The sequence below is a fragment of the Coturnix japonica genome, chromosome 3, assembly GCF_054131305.1.
Source record: "Coturnix japonica strain WE chromosome 3, WE-NBRP24, whole genome shotgun sequence".
Classification (NCBI taxonomy): domain Eukaryota; kingdom Metazoa; phylum Chordata; class Aves; order Galliformes; family Phasianidae; genus Coturnix; species Coturnix japonica.
In genome coordinates this window covers 92,440,376-92,459,577 of record NC_140665.1, presented here as the reverse complement: position 1 = coordinate 92,459,577, position 19,202 = coordinate 92,440,376, and positions in this window count along the sequence as shown.

The following is a 19,202-nucleotide window of genomic DNA, read 5'->3' as shown; positions in this document are numbered from 1 at the left end:
CCAGTGTTTTCTGTTTTACTTGCTTAGTTTCCCAGCACTAGCTGGAGCCACAAGCCCTGACAGATCTGGAGAGGATTCTCAGAGCCTCCAAGCCTAGCAGGAGAAATTAGTAAAAGGAGATGGGTGAAAAAAAATCTAGATTACTCTAAAACTCCTGTTGTAATCTCATGATTTTTAATGCAATCTGAAGCGGTGATTCATAGTGGAAGGGGATGCATTTACTGTAAATGTAACTATTCAGTTTTGGAAGGAAGAAGTTACACCTTTCAGTTTCTGATTTTACTCCTGCCCTTCCATGCCTCTTAGACACATGTCCATCCATGAAGTCAATTTGGCTTTTCCAGTATTATTTAAAAATTATGCTTTAATTTCTTTGATATTTTCCCCCAAATATAAAAGTTCATAAACATTACTTCTACTCTCCGATATGTCAGTGGAAATATTAGCATTTCAATCAGATGTTAAAGGAACAAACTCTGAATGAACAGCATATGCCTTATTGAGACATAAGGTGAATATAATCCTGTGTCTGTTTTTATTGATGCAATAATTCATATCAATTAGCTGACATTGTAGAGCAAAATCAGCATATAAAGTTTGAGATATGAAAAGGAATCAAGTTCTTTAACATGTGAGATACAAAAAGAATCAAGTCCTAAAAGTCAGATCAAAGTCTATAGACCAGCTCAGCAATAAAGCTTTGTCTGTCTGCTGCTTGCCTTGCATAACTTTGGTGCTTATGTAGAAGGCATTAACCAAAAGTGAAGAGATGCTTGACTTGAAAACACTTTGGCCAGAATGTCTGGATTAAAAGGGTGCCATGGGCTGATCCAGTGTCTTATTCCCAGTGCTTGGAAATTCCTGTTTGAAATTGTTGGTAGTGACAAGCATTGTTTCATTATATTTTCTCATTCAATTAAATGAGAGACTCTTTTTTCTGAACATGACATATAAAACATAGCTTCTGTATCATTGATAATGAAGAGCTAACCAGTTGAATGGCGCGTGACAAAATGATCATGATATCCTCATGATCTTTCTGAATATACTGATATTTGTCAGAATGCTCCTAGCCATCAAATGAGCTGGGGAAGAGTCCTTTTGAGATTGTTTACAGGATGACTTTCCATCTCTGGACTTCATTGTGCTGACCTACCTTGTCTGGAAACTGTCACCTAGAGAGAGAATCCCATTAGAAGTTTCTTTATCTTTTAAATGCATTCTGCAATTATCTTTTTCTTTGGTGATCATGTCCATTATTGAAGTGCTGAGTTAGTTCTCTAGAATGGCTCTTCCTGAAGGAAATGCAGTTTGGTATCAGGGGGCAGAACCTTATTTTTTCCTTTTCCTACATTTTTGGATGTCTATGAAGAAGGCCTTCCATTTTTGTGTTATAGAAGGTGTGAATCAAGCTCTCCTCTTTTCTGTACCAGAGGCTTATCTTCTGGTGAACAGAAAAAATAGATGTTGAAATCAGAGTTTACTATGTCAGAAACCAAGAGAAAATGTTAAGTGAAAAGATATTGAATTGTGTTATAAACATTAACCTTGTGGAAGGGAAAGAGAAGTATCTTTTTTGTAACTCTAGCTTTCAGCATGTTTTATCTTTAAGCATCTGCTTTTGTGTATATGGACGTTGTGTGGACAGGAGCCAACCCTTCCCCCCAAGCTGACAGCAGTCTTTCTTCCATTGATGTCAATGAACTTAGATCAGAGCACAAGTCTTGTGAATGATCAAAGACAGTTCTACATTACAAAAAAAAAGACTTCCTTTTCCAGGTCAGTCTGCTCCTTGTCCCTTTACAGAAAATATATTATCAGCCTACAAACGCAAGCCAGAACAAAAAGGATAATAATTTTTGAAGTGGTAAAATAAAGACCTTCATTTTATTTTTTGCTGATTTACAAAGTGCAGGGCTGAGCCTTTTGGGAGCATTAAACAGCTATTAAGTGTTGAGAAATGTCATATTGAGAAGACAGTCTCATTCCAGCAAAATTAATCAAAATAGCTAGCTCAAAATATGCTTGTGAGTACCTTCACATCAGTTGTCAAGACTGTATCTCTTTGCCAATTTGAATATAATTTTCTATTTTTTATTTATTTATTTTTGGTAAGGAAAGTTTTAATCATTTGCACTGGAACTCTAGTGTGCTAGTAAGGCACTTTATAACTGTGGGACATTAAGGGGACAAGTCTTCTCTTCATACATCAGAAAGGGTAACTCAAGTACATTGAGAGAAGCATCTGTTCTTCAAAAAAAAGGTGTGATTTTTATGTGTGGTATATGAGTCCACCTGTTTATTTACTTATTCATTTGTTTACTTATTGTCTAAATGAGCTACTAACGAGATGGAACTCAACAAGAAACATCCCCATTTGCATGAACTGCACATGAGGGGCTTACACGCATGTTCAATAAGGATGCCACAAAGCATGCTGGGATAAATACATGTGCATATTATCTGTAGTCAGAATCAAGCCTGAGGCTAAATTCTTCACTCAAATAGTAATAAAATAAATCAAAATAAGGTGTTATTGAATAACTCAGTGCAAGATTTACTACTGACTACAGTGCAATTAAAAAAATTAAATAAAACAACACTCCACAAACTAATGTATGCACTGAAGCCAGTTAAACGAGGCAAAGAGGATCAGGCCAACATTTCTGCAAACTGCCTTTCTGTTCTGTTGTACAGAAGTTGTAAAGAAAAAAAACAGATAGCTGAAGTGTGAGGTTTGTCTTCATATACTTATTCAGCTGGGATCTAAGAAGCGTCTCTGTTTACAGACTGATCTCTGCATATAGGAGGGTGTTCTGCCTAGGAGTGAAACCAGTTCTCAGCCCAAGAATCAGCAGTCTTTGTTTCTGTTTCCAGAGCTCAGTGACGTTGAATTTTTCAGTGGTGCTATCACATAGCCAAGTTTCAGTGTGGCCATGACCACTGTATGTTTGCAGCCTACCCAGTCCTGCTAGATTGGAAAGCTCCATCACTATGTTGGATGTGTTACTGATGGGTCTCAGATAGCATGAGGAGCAACAAATCAGCTTTAGAAATCACAACACTACCCTCCAAATCAGGCTGTCAAGACTGTGGGTTGTTAGCTACCCTATTCAGGTCTTGCATCTCCCTGTTACCACTAGCTCTGATTATTCAGGGATGGCACCATTCCCAGAAGCCAAAAAGTGGTTCTGTTATGTATATCCATATTAATGTTATCCCTCACTAATTGAAATCAATCTCTTGTGGTGGAATTCTCTTCTAAACAGCCTTTTTTTTTTTTTCTTCTTCTTCTTCTTTTCCCTGCACAGGGCTTCCAACCCCCTTTTAGCTGTATGAAAGTACCTGTAGAAAAAAGCATACTCATCATATATAATAGTGGCAATGCTTTTATATTTCCTGCATTTTAAGTCATGCTATTATTATTGACAGAAAACAAACAAACAAACAAAAAACTGATGGGCTTGTTTCTTTTAAATGGGCCAAGTGAATAGAGCACATCCATGGCTGTAAGGTCAAGAAGAGGAACGTTAAGTTTTCACACTCTGGGGAATCCCTTATATGCAAAAGGTGCTATGCAATATTACGACGAGTTGTTGCTAACCTTTTGGAATTGAACAGACTCACATGGACTCTGAGTTGCCCTTAAGAGCTCTGTTCTTTTAGGGAGATACAATGCCCATTTGTTTCTTTAGGAGTGAGTTGCCATGGGAAGCTTTTTTCCAGACAAGTATACATCCTGAAGCTGGTTTCTTTTAGGCCATGTTTTGCTACTTCATTTGCACTCATCAGCATGAAGCTGATAGAGGTGAATGTGAGAAGAAAACCTAGCAACTGGATGTGTTTCTAGGAGGTGTTTTCTAAAATCTCATTGCAATTTTGCATTGCCAGCTTTTTGGGCAGCACTGAAAAATGAGCAGGTTCACTAAACGGAGCTGAAATTAAACAGCATCCCCGTTATTCACAAAATACAAGAAACTTCCCTTAGCCAAGTTTGTATCCCATTCCTCACTCATTTTTATTTTATTTATTTTAAAATAGATGTTGATACAGTTTGCTCAGTTGCATTCACAGATGTTAAGGCTCTAAGCCATCTCATGACCAATTCTGACTCTTCATCTTGGGTCACAAGCTCACCTGCAACTGATTCCTTCTTGAACAAGAGAAGGGCATGAGAAAAACCTAGAAAAGGCATTCAATTCTATCACATTGTATTATAAATTATTGCAGTTGTTACCTATCCTTAATGCAACTAAAACTACGTGCCTTCAGCTTCGTAATGGATTTTCTTGTATGTTTTTCCACCAGAGTGAAATGTCCCATTAGACAGGGTCTGTTTCACATGAAAGCACTTACAAACCATAATCAAGTTATTCTTTAGATTCTACTGTGACATAGTGAATCTGAATAGACTTACAGTGTGATTTTGCTCCATTTTACAAACATACTTTTTTTTTTCATTCATATTCTCATGGTTCTTCTCAGAATTACCTCCAGTTTGCCACTACCCTTCTTAAGTTGCTGACATCACTGCTGACATTATTCCAGAAGCTTTCACCACTGCCAAAGACTGAAGTAATACAAGCTCTTGATTCCCCTTGATACCATCCTCTACACATAGAAAAAGATTACACTGGCCCTTTATTGAAGCTCAGTTTCAGAGGTTGCTTGGGCTCAGCTAGATGTCTACCAGGACCCTCTGTTCATTTTCCCAAAGAAGAACTCATCTCATGTAAAAGCCTGTGATTTTTGTTCCTAAATGGATACTTTACATTGGCCTGATAGATTTAGAATTACCTTGTTTGAAAACAATTCAGTTTGCCATGTATGTTCATCACATTAGTTCTTATTTCTGACAGTCTCTTTTGATACTGTATGGCAAATGCACTGAAAGTCTAAATACGTATTACCACAATTGCTTTTACCCACCAAATTTGTACTCTCATAAAAATAACTTATTAATTTGATAAGATCTTTCTTCCATTAATCTGTGTTGATTGCCATTAATTAAATTGGACTGTTTTAATACTTTATTAATTGACTTTCCTATCTGCAGCTCCATCACTCTGCCTGGAATAAACATCAAACTGGCAGGACTATAATTACCTGGTTGTCCTATTTTGTCTGCAGAATTATCAGTAAAATACTTAACTTTCTTCCACTCCTTCTTCATAAATATGTTATTTTTATCCAGTTTGGCCTTCTTTATTTATCATGGCTTTTTGAGGATCTAGTGAAGTTTTTCTGAGTTGCTATGAATAATTATTCACATTTTTGTTGGCTTAAATTTCCTTCTCCAGTCTGGCTGATAAATCCCTTACTTGTCTTTAGCTTTGGAGAAATGGATCTTTCAAAGCAAAAGCATTAATTTTGCTGGATGTGTCTTTAGCCTGATTACATGTATAACATGTAAAATGCATTAAAAAGGTACATGGAACATAAAACCAAGTCATTACTACTTTCACCTAAGTAAACTTTAGATTTTGTGGTTAATATTTCCCTGTCAGGATGAGGTGTAATGCAGAAGTTTCCCATGCCAGATACAGCTCTTTTTGAGTCAGGAAGTTGTTTTGTGTATTTTTTCTTGAAAATCCAAGAATGCTTTAGTACTTGCATCATGCGACATCCCTTTGCTCTCCCTTCAGATTTATCTTGCCAAGACTGAAAATGCCATATATAGTAAAAGGCTTTTAAAAGGCTAATCTGGAAGGTCACCCTACACCCAGAGGTAGAGATGGTTAGATGAGCCAATTCTGGTTCTTTTGGAAAAAAGCCTTCATGCTATATGAAGGCATATATGGCACAGGAAAGTCCATGAGAACACTAAAAAAAGAGTAGTATTCCTTGAGTGCTGGACTGATGTATTAGCGAAGAGGGAGTTACTGTCCATCATGCTTCTGGCTCATTGCTGTGTTGCTGCTGCCCAGGTGTGTCCTACCTTTCAAAAGATAAGCATCAGGTCAGCCATTTTCACAAGGGGAAAAAAAAAGAATGAGATTGTTTCATTGTCTGCATCTGTGCTTTGGCAGCAGGTAGCAGAAGTCCCTTTCAGGTCCCAGGGAGCACGAAGACTAGTAGCCCTGCAGGCACCAGCCTGTGCCTCTATGTTTGCAGAGTGCTTCCTGTTTGGATTTCCATGAGCATTTTTGTTTTCACCCTTCACTTGCTTAAGCGATGATTCAACTAGACAAAACATATGTGTCTTTTGCCATCTTCAAGGAGAGTCGTATAAGAATGTTAAAAACATAAGAATGACTGTGCAAAGCCAGGCCGGTGGTCCATCTAGCCCAGTACTCTCTTTGTGAAATGCAGCAACATCAGGCATTCATGGGAGGAGATAACAGTGCGTGCATATAATGATACTCCCTCAAAGCAGTCTCTCAGGCCCTTTCCCTGGTGATTTTCTCACTGAACCAGCAGCAATGCCCTTCTGTTTGATATCCATCAGTGGCATTTTCTTCAGTGAATTCTTCTGATTTGCTTTTGAGCCCTCATACACTCTTAGCAACCACAGCATCCTGTGGCCAGGCATTCCATAACTTAATTGTATATATGAAGAAGTAACTCTTTGTTTGAACTTCTGTCATTCAAACCTCCTAATTTCATTTGATACCCTCTTGTTACTGTGCTAGAGGAGGCAGCAAACAGTAATTCTGTACTTACTTTCTTCATGTCATTCATGACTTTATAGACCCTATATTATATCCATTTTTTTTCCAGCTGAAGAATCTCAGTCTTTTCAATAATTCTTTTTATGAAAAAAAATCTCATTTCACTGTTCTTTTTCTACTTCTATTATATACTTTGGGACAGGAAACAAAAACCCCACACAGTATTCAGGATGCAGCAGTGTTATGGATTTATAGTGACACAGTTGGCCTCTAGATTGTTCTGTATCTAACAGTTGTTGTTGACTTGTTTTTCTCACCACTGCTAACTGTTCTGCTGAATGTGACAATCTGTGACTGTGGCTGTGTGTCATGACTCCAAGATCTCTCTGTCCCCTCGGTGATTAAGACCAGATCGGAGCTCATTGCTGGGTCATTATTTTATTCCCCCATGTGAACTGTTTTGCATTCGTCAACACTGGCTTGCCTCTGCCATTCTTTATGCTATGAAAGCTCTGCAACTGTTCAGAATCAGATTTTGTTCTCATTACACCACATGAGGAAACATTCTAGACATTATTTGTTGTTTTTTTCTCATTTTCTAATGATTTTGAAAATAGCCTACAAAACACTGTGTTAGGTTTTCAGTAAGGGTAGATGCTGGCACCACAGGATAATGTCAGAACCAACCTCCAGTGCAGCATATAGATTCTTCTTCTCAAAAAGAGAGAGAAGGAGCTATGAAGAGAGAGCTCAGTCTCCTTACTGGCCCTTTGGAGCTTCAGAGATAGCCTTGGCTCCTTAACTTAAAGTGTGTAACTGAGGTATCTGAACTGAAATCAGAGTCATTTTGGGTTTCATCAGTAGCCAACAGTGGTGTTCATTGCAGGTAAGCCAAATCCTAGGTATGCTAAAATGGAGTTCTCAGTCTCTTTCCATCAACCAGAAGAGAAAATTCTCCATTCTTAAGCAGTGAACTGGGAAATTTACAGCAAGATAGGATAGATCCAGACTTCAGTATGTAGGCTTTTTTGGTGAATTGTAGACTGTGCAATTTTACAAGCACAGGGAAAGCAGAGTTATAAGGTATCACCTAGGCTGGAACACTGACTATTTGAAGCATGTTATAGCTGATCTATAATTCACATGCTTATTTTGACAGGCCAGCTCTTGTTAGTTTTCAATGGGTGTGGGAGGAAATAGCAGTGCATAAAACTTGCACATTACTAATACCATTGCCATATAAAACAAATATTTGAATAGGAAGTTTCAGAAATGATTCAGTGCTCTAGCTACAGAATATCCTACAGGATTTTTTTTATAGTAACAGAATTAATGAAAAGCAAATCCTGTTTCTCTACTACGGGCATAGGGTGGTCCCAGTGCAGCAAAGCCAATGTGATACTGTGTCTCAGGGATAGAAAAAGCAGCCTCTACAGATTGCTGGCCCCTTGGGTGAGCAAAGCTTGCTCTGAAAGAGCTCCTTGAGCTGAGAGGTTGCTATATGCTTTTTAAGTGGCTGTACCAGATCGTGTGTGGGTGCAGCAGACAGGGGCTAAAAGCCCTGGGCTGCAATACAGAAGCAATTGAAAAGCCTCTCTGTTGTTGCTGTTCTACTGACTGCAAAGAAAAACTCTCTTACCGCCCCTACAGACTATTCTAACCACATCCTTTGAAGGTACTGAAGCTATTTAACTCACTTAACTCAAAGTTTTCTCAACATTAAGTCATAACTTTAAAGCTTTGGGGTGAGGAGACAACTGTTACGTCAGTAACAGCATTTCATTTCTTAAGTAGAGGATTTCTAGGTGCTAAAATGTGATATAACCACCAGACAGAGAAGCCAAAATATCACTTTGAAAATAAAGTTCTTCACAACATAATTTTTTAGTTCACAGGGAACAATCTGCAGGAAGTTTAGTTCCAGATCTCCTATCAGAAATATGGTTCTTCCACTGCACAGTGCTGCTGGATTGCACACAGGATCAGCCTGCAAACAGTTTGGCCTCTGTCTTGTGTCTTATGTTTTGTGTCTCATGTCTTCTATCTTGCTCATACTTCATCACAAAATTTCTCATTTTGTTTACTGGATCCCTACTGAACAATTAGAAAAAAAAACACTTCATTAACTACTGGAGAAATCACAATTCTTCCAGTGCAACAGTGAAAGGGGCTGTGTGCATCAGTGAAGCTGAGACACATTTTACTCATCTCTGGCAGCACTTTGACAACCTCTACTACATGCAGTAACATGACGTTTGATCTTCAACAATGTGATCAAGGACTTTTTTTCTTTTTTCAGCTTTTATAATGTTGATAAGCATACAATAGGTTTTTGACTCTGGAAAATCCACCTCAGAGTGGGGAATCCCTTTTATCTTTCTGATATATAGAAAAGACCGTGTCTTTTATCTGTGCTTTGTTCCTAGGATCATTTTTAGATTGAAATGTACTATACTACTATTTTTTACTTGCGTCTATTTTGATGTTCACATATATGTGATACTGCAACAGGTGGGGTTATTTATACACATGGAAAAAGATGTTAGATCTGTAAGTTGTTCAAGATCTTAAAATAACTTGTGTACTACAGGAATCCTTTCTGTTAACCTTAGAAAAGGGAGGCGGTGTGGGGAGGAAATGAACATAAAGTCATTTTATTTCTGTCTCAAAAGACATGAATGAATAACTATTGTCATCTGATCTTCTGATGTTGATCCCATCTGTGACTTTTGAGCATTTTGCATTACTTGTTTGCCTAGCTTCCTCAGCTAAGGCGGGTAAAGGAACATTAAGCAGAGGGATGATGTCATTTTATGCATTCAAAGTGTAATAGACTTGAGAAATGCATTTTTTTTCCCCCTTGATTTGTAGAGATCTGGAAATAAATGAAAATACTCCTAAAATAAAAGCAAAGAGCTGTCCCTTAAGCTCAAAAGTTTGTAACATCCTGCAGTGATGATGCAACAGCTAGTAAGACTGACTGAGTAGCCAAGTGTAATTCTGATCCCTGCTCTTTGCCAGGCTGTGACACTGGCGCACTTCCAGAATAAGCCAATTTCAGAACTATGGAGCCTCCAAATATGATATTCTGTCAGCCACAAGGATTTCAGCTCCAGGAAAGGAAAGATTGATCCAGCAGATTATAATCACCACTGGATGAGACAGTGAAAGCAGCGATCTTCCCTGTAGCGGAATGCCAGCTACTCTGGGATTCATCATCACCTTCAGCTGTGCTGGGAAGTCGTGGTGACTTAGCTCAGGTATCACTGTGTCTCATCACACTCCTGTGATGCAAGCCACTGTTTTTTAATAGGTGCTACAGTGGCAACTTCCAATCTATGCTGAAACAACCAAATGCTTCAGAGTTTCCAGAATCATCCAAATTTCAGCCTTTTAATTCCCATAAAAAGAGAAATAAACAATGAAAATGAGGTTTTCACTTCCTCTCCAGACACTCCTGATTTTTGGATTCTTGCTGTAGGACAGAGCAGCCACCCCTGAACCAGCTCCTAGGGGATTCTCTGCTCTCCCCTTGCCACTGTGAGGTGGGGGCTGTGCACCTCCTTACTAGGCCCCACGTCATGTCACAGTCATTGTGGATTCACAGAAATGAGAGGTGCAGTAACATCTCACAGCTCTTGTATGGTTTCCCTCTCACATGAGACACAGGACAGAGCCAGCATGCAGCAAAAGGGGATTCTGGACAAAGGCAGGTTCCTCAGTGCTAAGGATGCGGCCAGCACCATTATGGCTGACTGAAATTAAATAACTCTGATAGAAGAGCTGTAACAAACAAATTGATCTGAATGTATTTTCCCCAAAGCAATAAGATATCTCTATTTAGGTAAGATTTTCTTCATAACCTTTTTCTAATCTGACTAATCAATACCCCAAATTCTCTTTGCTGATCCTAGAAAGTCATATGAAGGAATATACTCTCTGTGACATAGATCCTAAAGGGGGTGCTGATAATGGGATATTTGGTTAGGCATTAGTTTTAGTTTTGTTGAATTTTATGACTCCCACCAACACTTGAAGAAGATTACCATTTCTGATAAGGGTTCAAAACATTAAGGGAAAATTAATGGGACCACATTCTTTCAAGAGAATAAAGCTGATGCTGTGGGCAGTTGCAATGGGCTACGTCAGCTTTCAGAGATTTAACAGGAAAAAGTGCAAAGATTTACTAGTCAAAACTCCATGTCATTAGCGATCATTTTTTTCCCCTATCAAAATAAAATGAGAAGGGTTTTGAAAAGCAAAACCATATATGTTTGCTCATGAGTAGGATCAAACAACTATTCCTCCACCTACTGCTCATCTGCTGCTTTATATAATGAATGACTACTCATTTTTAACAGTTTTATCAAACTTTTATCAAATTTTATCAAAACACAACAACAACAACAACAAAAAAGATGAAAGGACAAAATTGATTCAGAAAAACAGCTGCCCATCTTGATACCTGTAATTATATATTGTAACCTAATATAATGAGCTAGACTGCAATGCTCTGGAATTCAGTAGTTCCTTATTACACTTATGAGCAAAGTTAGTTCACTGTCTGTTGTTAAGGTTGACTAACTGGGTTAGTCAAGAGGAACGTTGTTTTTAGTTGTTTATAATCTTATCAAACTCCAAACAACTTAATTTCAAGTATCCTTGCCAGACATCTGTTTCATCCTTTTTTAATGTGCTTCCTTTTGGAAAAATTCAATGAAAGGGAATGGGAAGGGAATGGGAATGGGAAGGGGAAGGGGAGGGGGAAGGGGAAGGGGAGGGGGAAGGGGAAGGGGAAGGGGAAGGGGGAGGGGAAGGGGAAGGGGAAGGGGAAGGGGAAGGGAAGGGAAGGGAAGGGAAGGGAAGGGAAGGGAAGGGAAGGGAAGGGAAGGGAAGGGAAGGGAAGGGAAGGGAAGGGAAGGGAAGGGAAGGGAAGGGAAGGGAAGGGAAGGGAAAGAAAACGAAAAGACAAGAAAAGAAAAGAAAAGAAAAGAAAAGAAAAGAAAAGAAAAGAAAAGAAAAGAAAAGAAAAGAAAAGAAAAGAAAAGAAAAGAAAAGAAAAGAAAAGAAAAGAAAAGAAAAGAAAAGAAAAGAAAAGAAAAGAAAAGAAAAGAAAAGAAAAGAAAAAGAGACTATGTTTGGCCTCATCGTTACAGCCCTGTACTTAAAAAGCAAAAGCTAAAGAGAGGGTTTTGTCCTACCACCAGAAAAGTGGTCCACCAAATGGCCCTTGCCTAATTGTTAGCCTTTGTGTCATGTGCTTAGTAGAAATGAGACTTAAATTCACTGATCCCTGCAGTGATTATGCCAGAGGCTATTGAAATTAAGTAGCACTGGCTGAGCATTACAGTGATGCTGCAATGATGCTGCAGTAGTGCCAGACAGCAGCCAGTCCAGCTCCCTCTCACTTCTGGACTGTCCAGTCCACTACATGAATATAAGAGCACTGAACAGTTGTGCATTTTTCTTGTTTTGAAAGAAGCATTTCAGCTGCGGAGCTGGAGGTCTTCTGCATCTTCCTCAATGTCATTTGCATTTGGGTTTTTCTGTTGTCCTGGCTTCAAGAGAAGTTTTAGGATGAGCCTGAGTACTACCTGGGCAAAGCATTGTCCTCTGTTGCGGGGTGTTTGAGTCCACATTTGTTTCCCTCCCTAAGCTCTCATCCAGACCAGCAGTTTGCTATAGAAATCACCAAAAAACAGCACCTTTCCTACTGCTGTCTACGTCCTTATTTGAAGTAAGACCTGAAAGAAGGCTTGGTGAGAATGCAAATGTGCCTAAGGACTCCTAGCTGCAGCAATGAAGTGCCACGGGTGGAGGGATGACGAAGAGATCTGCGTGCTCTGGGCAGTCTTCCTCATGTGGCATTTTGTGGCTCAGCTTTAGAGGCTCTTCTTGTTGCCCCTGTTTACCTGAATTGCTGGATAGGAACAAAAGATTACATTTAGGTGTTATCAGATATCTCTGCATCAGTTGCCAGATGGTAGGAATAATAGTATCACAGAATTACGCAGAAACCTGATGCAAACACACTCTATAATGCTTATCTATGGAGAGAGAACCCCAAAAACATCAAAATGAGATTAGTATATGTTTTGTATAAAGTACTCTTTTACAGTTATTTGTTAATAAAACTGGAGACCTTTGAATAAATGGTCTAAAAAAAAAATTTGTAAAGCTAGCATTCAGTGTACAAAAGGGAACTGCTGAGGGAGAAAAAAGCTAAAAACTGTATTAGAATGGATATAAAAAATTGTCATATTTATATATGATAGAACTCATTATTCTTAAAAACTGGGAGTGTTTTAGATGCCATTTGGGGTGAGTAGCCTGGCTCACTATGGGTAATGTTCAGCTTCTTGCTTTTAAATAAGAGGTCACTGTTTCAGTAACAGGAAAAAGGAAACCATAACATGTAATAAATGTTCAAAGTATTGATTGTATTTGCCAGCAGGTGGGAGAAAAATAGTACATATAGCAGTTAGATCCAAAACAGTCCCTTCAAATTGTAATTACCTCTCTCTCAAATTAAAGGGTCAGATACTTGAATACACACTGGGAAAAGTTTGGATAAAAGATCAAATCTAAGGCATATTGATCAATAGTTGCAAGAAACTTGCAGTGAAAATTGCAGTGTTCTAGCATCTCTCAGGGTAATTGGGGCAACAAAGTAAATATTCTGAGGGTATTTTTCTAGGAGGCAACAGAGGAGATTTCGAAAGTTAAATCTCTCAGCTTTCTTATTACATTGTGTTTACATAATCATATCCAGATGCTTTAGGCAATAGTCGTTTCCTGTGCTTACATTTTGCTGTTGTCTCATCATTCCTTTATTAATCTTTGTAAGGATTAGCAAAACAAACAAGATAACTGTGAAGCTGAACACAATTTCATGCTGCTTCCTATGAGAAATTGTTTTCCAAGGAGCAGTTATCTTTCTGCATATCCTCATTTTCCTCACAAAACGCATTGGCAATTTTTTTGCTTTATTTTCCGTGTCAGAAATAGCAATGTGCTGGACTCCCCACTCCTCAGTGTCATGCGTAGGTAAGATTCTACATGCCTACAGATCGAGGAAGGAGTGAGGCATTGGCTTTTCAGGCCCTCAGGTTATTCACCCAGCTTTTGTATGTAAGACCATGCGCACCTGCAGTGACCTATAAACAACATCCCTTTTACATTATTGTCCGGATAAAAATACACTATGCACTTACTATAGCATGGCATTTAACAAGCAACTATTTCCTCTGCATGTCAGCAGAAGAAAATACACATAAATAAAATATGTTCTGTACTCTTGAAATAGCACAGTGTAGTCATCACAGTATACGGTTAGAAGTTATTGTGCAACAATAGCACACCTTGTTGAGTGACAGTGCTGGGCTGTTGCCCTTTGCTTAGCAACATACCAAAGCATGGGATCAGAGTCTACACCCTGTCTTATTGCTCAATTAGGATCTGGCATACATCCTTAGATGTTACTCTGGCCCACATCCACATATTTTACTTGCATATGTAACATCATATTGATGTTGTGAAGGGTAGACCTGGATAAATATCTGCAGGATCTGGGGCCACACTTATCTTGGATTCTCTTGCAGGAATCAAATCCATCAAAGGAGAAGGGCCTTCCTGGTGAATGTCCTTAATTTTCTGTTTAGTATTTCTAACATTGGCTAGAAATATTTTTAAGTTTCCAGGTAAAATTTAACTAGTAATTAAAGTGAAACTTCCTATATCTTGTCTACCTTTGTGTTGTGGGTTATTGAAGTGAACTGCATAAGACCTGGAAAAACAAAACTGTCTGGTGCCTGCTTGCTTCCAAACTTAAATGCTTTCTTACCTGCTCAGAGCAGGAGCCAAACATCATGAAAATTTCTCCATAAATATTCTCTTGGATTTTAGAAGACCTATTTGTGAAGGACTCACTTGTCTGTTTTAAGTGCCTTTTTTTATAGTTTCCACTGAAAGATATTACAAGCTCTGCTAATCAGCAGTAGAGGTCTTAGTTCAGCCATATCCATCACCTGGATAGAGCACAAAGCTGGAGTGATGCCTACCTGAACACTGAGTTTGTTTATTTATTTATTGCAAGTGTATTCAGTTGCAAGAGAGACCTGAACCCTGGAGCAGTAATGTCCATCATGATCACAGGAAATAAATTTATAATAGACAAACCTGTAGTCAATCAACTTGAACCTACTGTTAGAATCTCTAGAAAATTATGAAATATTGTGTGACAATAAACTGAAAACTGAGATAAAGTTATTATCTGAGTTCAGTTAAAACTGCAGGACTAGTTTAGCCCTCACCCACAGCTCAGTGAAATTACACAGGTGAAGTAACAGCTGAGAAATAGATCACCCAATATTGACTAAGGCACAAATGCATATTTAAATGTATTCAATGGTTGGTACACTTCTGCTTTGCATTTTGGATGCTCTAATGTCTAATCACATTGTGTCCCTACACCCAGTGGGGATAATTAACATCATATTTCTGACATAACCCATTCCATATTTTCAAAACACTTATAGAAGCATGATAACTTTGAAGTTTCTCTTTCTCTGAAATTGTCCAATAAGTTCAAAACCAAATTCTAAAGACAGGCAGACAGAATAGCAAAACTGATGGATAGGTGAGTGCATCATGGTCATGTCAGCACCTCTAACTTAGGAAGCTAGATTTATAAACAGAAAAGCTACTAAATAAATAATAATGTTCTTTTTTCAGTGGTTTTATAGCTGTAAAAAAGTACACAATTATTCTTGTTTTCTGAAAACATTTTACCAGTTATAACTTAAGACTATACCTAAAAGAAATATAAGATTTTCGAAAGATTGATAAAGATGCTGTTTAAGAGCTTATTGCTACAGTCCTGTGTAAACAGGCCATGCTCACACTGGTACAATCATGACTGACCTCTTACATGTTTCAATGAAAGATTCTCTGGCACCGAAGCATCTGATATTTCCTTAAAATAAATAAATAAATAAAGGCATATTTGACATCAGAGGTTTTGAGTACCTCTGTGGTTATAGACTACAAGTCCATCACTCTCTCATGTATGTATCTTCATATCAGCGTGTGGAAGATGGAGCCTGTTTGCCTCTGTGAGTATGGCCTTTTTTATCTCCAGGTCTCATCAAAGTTTCTGCAAGACGTTGCTGATGGACAAAGAAAGAAATTGTAAATAACTGTAACTCAAAAAGCTAGGACTGTAAAAACAATTTTCATCAGTTACAATTTTGTTAAATATCTAAACTGTTTTTCACTTGAGACCGGAAGAATTTTTTTTATTATTTTTTTTTTTTTAGGCTTATACATACCATCACTGGAGCTTTAGAGGGAAATCAAAGAACATTTCATATTCTCAGTTGAGTACAACAGGCCAAATGTTTCCAAGCAAGGCTTTCAAATACAGATTGTTCCATTCATACAAAATGGCTCTGTGAGAAACATGGTCCTTGGAAAAGATGAATACCTTTGTCTCCCATTCAGACTGACAGATATTAAGACTGTAAGGCTTTACATTACAGGATCTTCCAGCAAATCTGTGCAACAATTTCAGAAAGATCTTTGTTTGCTGTTGCCACCATCTCTACTTCTGCTACAAATGCACTGCTGCTCATGCCTCTCACACAGGAACAGATTTAAGATCCCAATTTGAAAATCTTCAGAAAAAGAAGATAGAACAGAAAAACAATGATGAGAGAACATGCCTTGCATATAGTTATATCTGTTTCGCTGTATCCTAGGGAATGCACAGGTGGACTATCACTGCATAACCCTAGAAACCAAACACACACTTTATAAAACCTTGTCCCTGCTAAGTTGTAGGGCTGATCTAGCCTCACAGAGTGTATAATTCACTGACAGTTCAGGGTGCATAAATTTGAACTATCATAGTCTTCTAGGAAAAACTATGGTGCAATCTCTGGTTTTACACTGGTATTTAATGGTATCACAAAGGAATGTACTCACCGTAACTAAAATTGTCACCCACATTGCATGCCTATGCAAGCTGTATGGGCTATCATTAATTTCAGTGAGATACTTGCCCTATGTGCTGAGGAATGTGTGGAAACTCCTCACACATATTAATAATTGAAGGAATCTAATTCAAGCAAGTCATACTCAGTTTTCATATAATTTAAGATTAAGATAGCTGCAAATTCAGTACTTTCAATTAGACAGGCATAGGTTCATCTGGAATCTAGCTATGTGCAGTTATTCCCTTCATGGGCACAATGTGTATGTGCATAGTTTCACACACCTCAGTTTCTCTCTTTAAGTCTATATCTGTGTCTCCTTAGGAATGTTGACTAACTACAATGCCAGCAAACTGTTAAAAAAATATATTTTGTTACTTTTATGAATTATAAGGTCTGGAACCAAATCCTGTAGCTATTTGAACATACAGATTCATTCTACTGTAAGCCATCCCCATGAGTTCAATGCTACTATTCACGTTTGTGCAAATCCCTCGTGCATGCTTTTGCAGTATCACGGCTTTAAATAGCATCTTTGTCACATATTAAAGAGAGCAAACTCTTTCAACCTACATACTTACATCAATCTTAACAGAATACAGTGTTTTAAAGGAAAAATTTACTCAACAGCTATTCAAGGAATCCAGAATTTCTGCACAGTGCTAAAGTGCAGAAATAGATAAAGGAATAAGTGATGGTGTTTTTCTGTTTCATTATAAGCACAAGTTCTTTTTGAAAGCATGTTGCAGTTGTTTATGCTCTGAAGAGAGCAATATTTTTAGTCTTACCACTTACAGTACTGGGATGTATTGCAAACTTTTTGATTAAGCATCATGGGCTACAGTGAAAGCTCAGAGCTGTAATGCCTCTAGCGCATTTTTAGGCAGTTACCATGCCAACTGTAAAATGATGAGCAGAATGAATACAAGAAGTTTCTTTGGAAATAGTGCAAAGTTAATGCAATTCCAAAGTTTTGGAACGCTTTATTCTGCTGTTGGAAGATTTAACATGATCCACATATAAACCTACCAATGGTACCAGGAATTCATCAGCTGTCACTAACTTAGTCTTGCAGACCTGCAGAGGTTTCATTCGAAGACTAAAGCATCTGTCTTTGCTTTTGCAGAGCCTGGAACTGCTGCAGAATTACGAGCAGAACTTCAAGCAAAGAAACACTCCTGACTCCATGTTAGAAAAGTGTATGCTATAGTAGTGAGGGAGAATCATCCAAAAATTCCTGGTTAGGATCTCCATGATGCTATATGAAATTTCAGTATATGCAGAGAAACACAAACACAAATAAATAACTGGCAGTGCAAAACCAAACCTTACAACATTTGAAAATGAGGAGTGAGGTTAACATAGAAGACATCTAGCCAAGTTAGGACTGGCAGCATGCCCGAATACCCTGAGCCTTGTGTTGTGGTGACATAAAGAAATAGCAATGCAATTAGGATGAGAATGCAGTGCTGTTTGTAGTCACAAAGTTAATGTCACTGATTTTTAAAAACACATTAGATTTTTTTTTTTTCTCATGTGGAAAATTCTGCAATATTTAGATACCATAGTTGCACATTTCTATATATTCATGTATTTGGGCAATATTTTCCAAAGGTGAGTTGTTTTCAGAATTTGAGGATAGAGGAATGAAGAAAAAAAGCCTTTCCAGCTTCAATCCCCTTGAAAACAATGAGAGAAATCAAATCAAATTGAAAGAAGAAAGTTATTCATGGAATTCCCTATGAAAGAAGAGTCTACTCTGAATCTGCAAAGAACATTTAGGAACACAAATATTTTTTAAAAAAATTCATTCATAATAATAATAATATTTACAATAGTATTAATTTATCATTAATTTCCATCTTCTCCCTCTTTCCCAAGTGACAGGAAACATAAGAACTTCATGTATTCTACTGCGCTTGCTTCAAAACAAGGACTTTAATTAATATTCAACAGTCAGGCTCCTTTAATATTAGTTATCTTTTCAATTTTGGTATGCACTACTCAGTGTTGGATAGTGGTCAATGGAATTACTGAGGTTTCCCTCTACAGGATCAGATCCAGGCCACAGGCGAGGTGTGGTCTCAGGTGGGTGGGTTTGGAGCAAATTTACACAGTTACGAAAAATCCAGCTGCCTTTCTTTATTCATAGCTCAAGGTGGAGTAGGAAGAAGAGGAGGCTGTGGTGGTAAGTGGAGGACACCAAATTGTGCAATGCATGTAGGAAGGCAGCCAACATAAAGTGGAAAAAAATGTGAGCAGCAGCCAGCACACAGGCTACTTTACACAAGTTAGATGAATGTTCATCTGTGTCTTGCACCAGGTCATATAAAGCAAGAAGAAGGGTGACATTTCTATCCATACGCTTCTGTGAGAGTAGTTGTGGTATATCAGTCCACATATGTGACAATAATTAATTAACAGTCGGTCCTTTGTAGTGCCCGCAGCCCAGTGCTTGTGTGTTTGGAGCCCTCTGTGCATTCATTTACCAAAGTCTCTGTACTTGAAATTCAAAATAATCATTTTACCCTTTGATGAGTTAATCCTCCTACTCTCTTTCACATCCCCTCTCAGATCCCGCAAGGCCTCAAAAATTAGG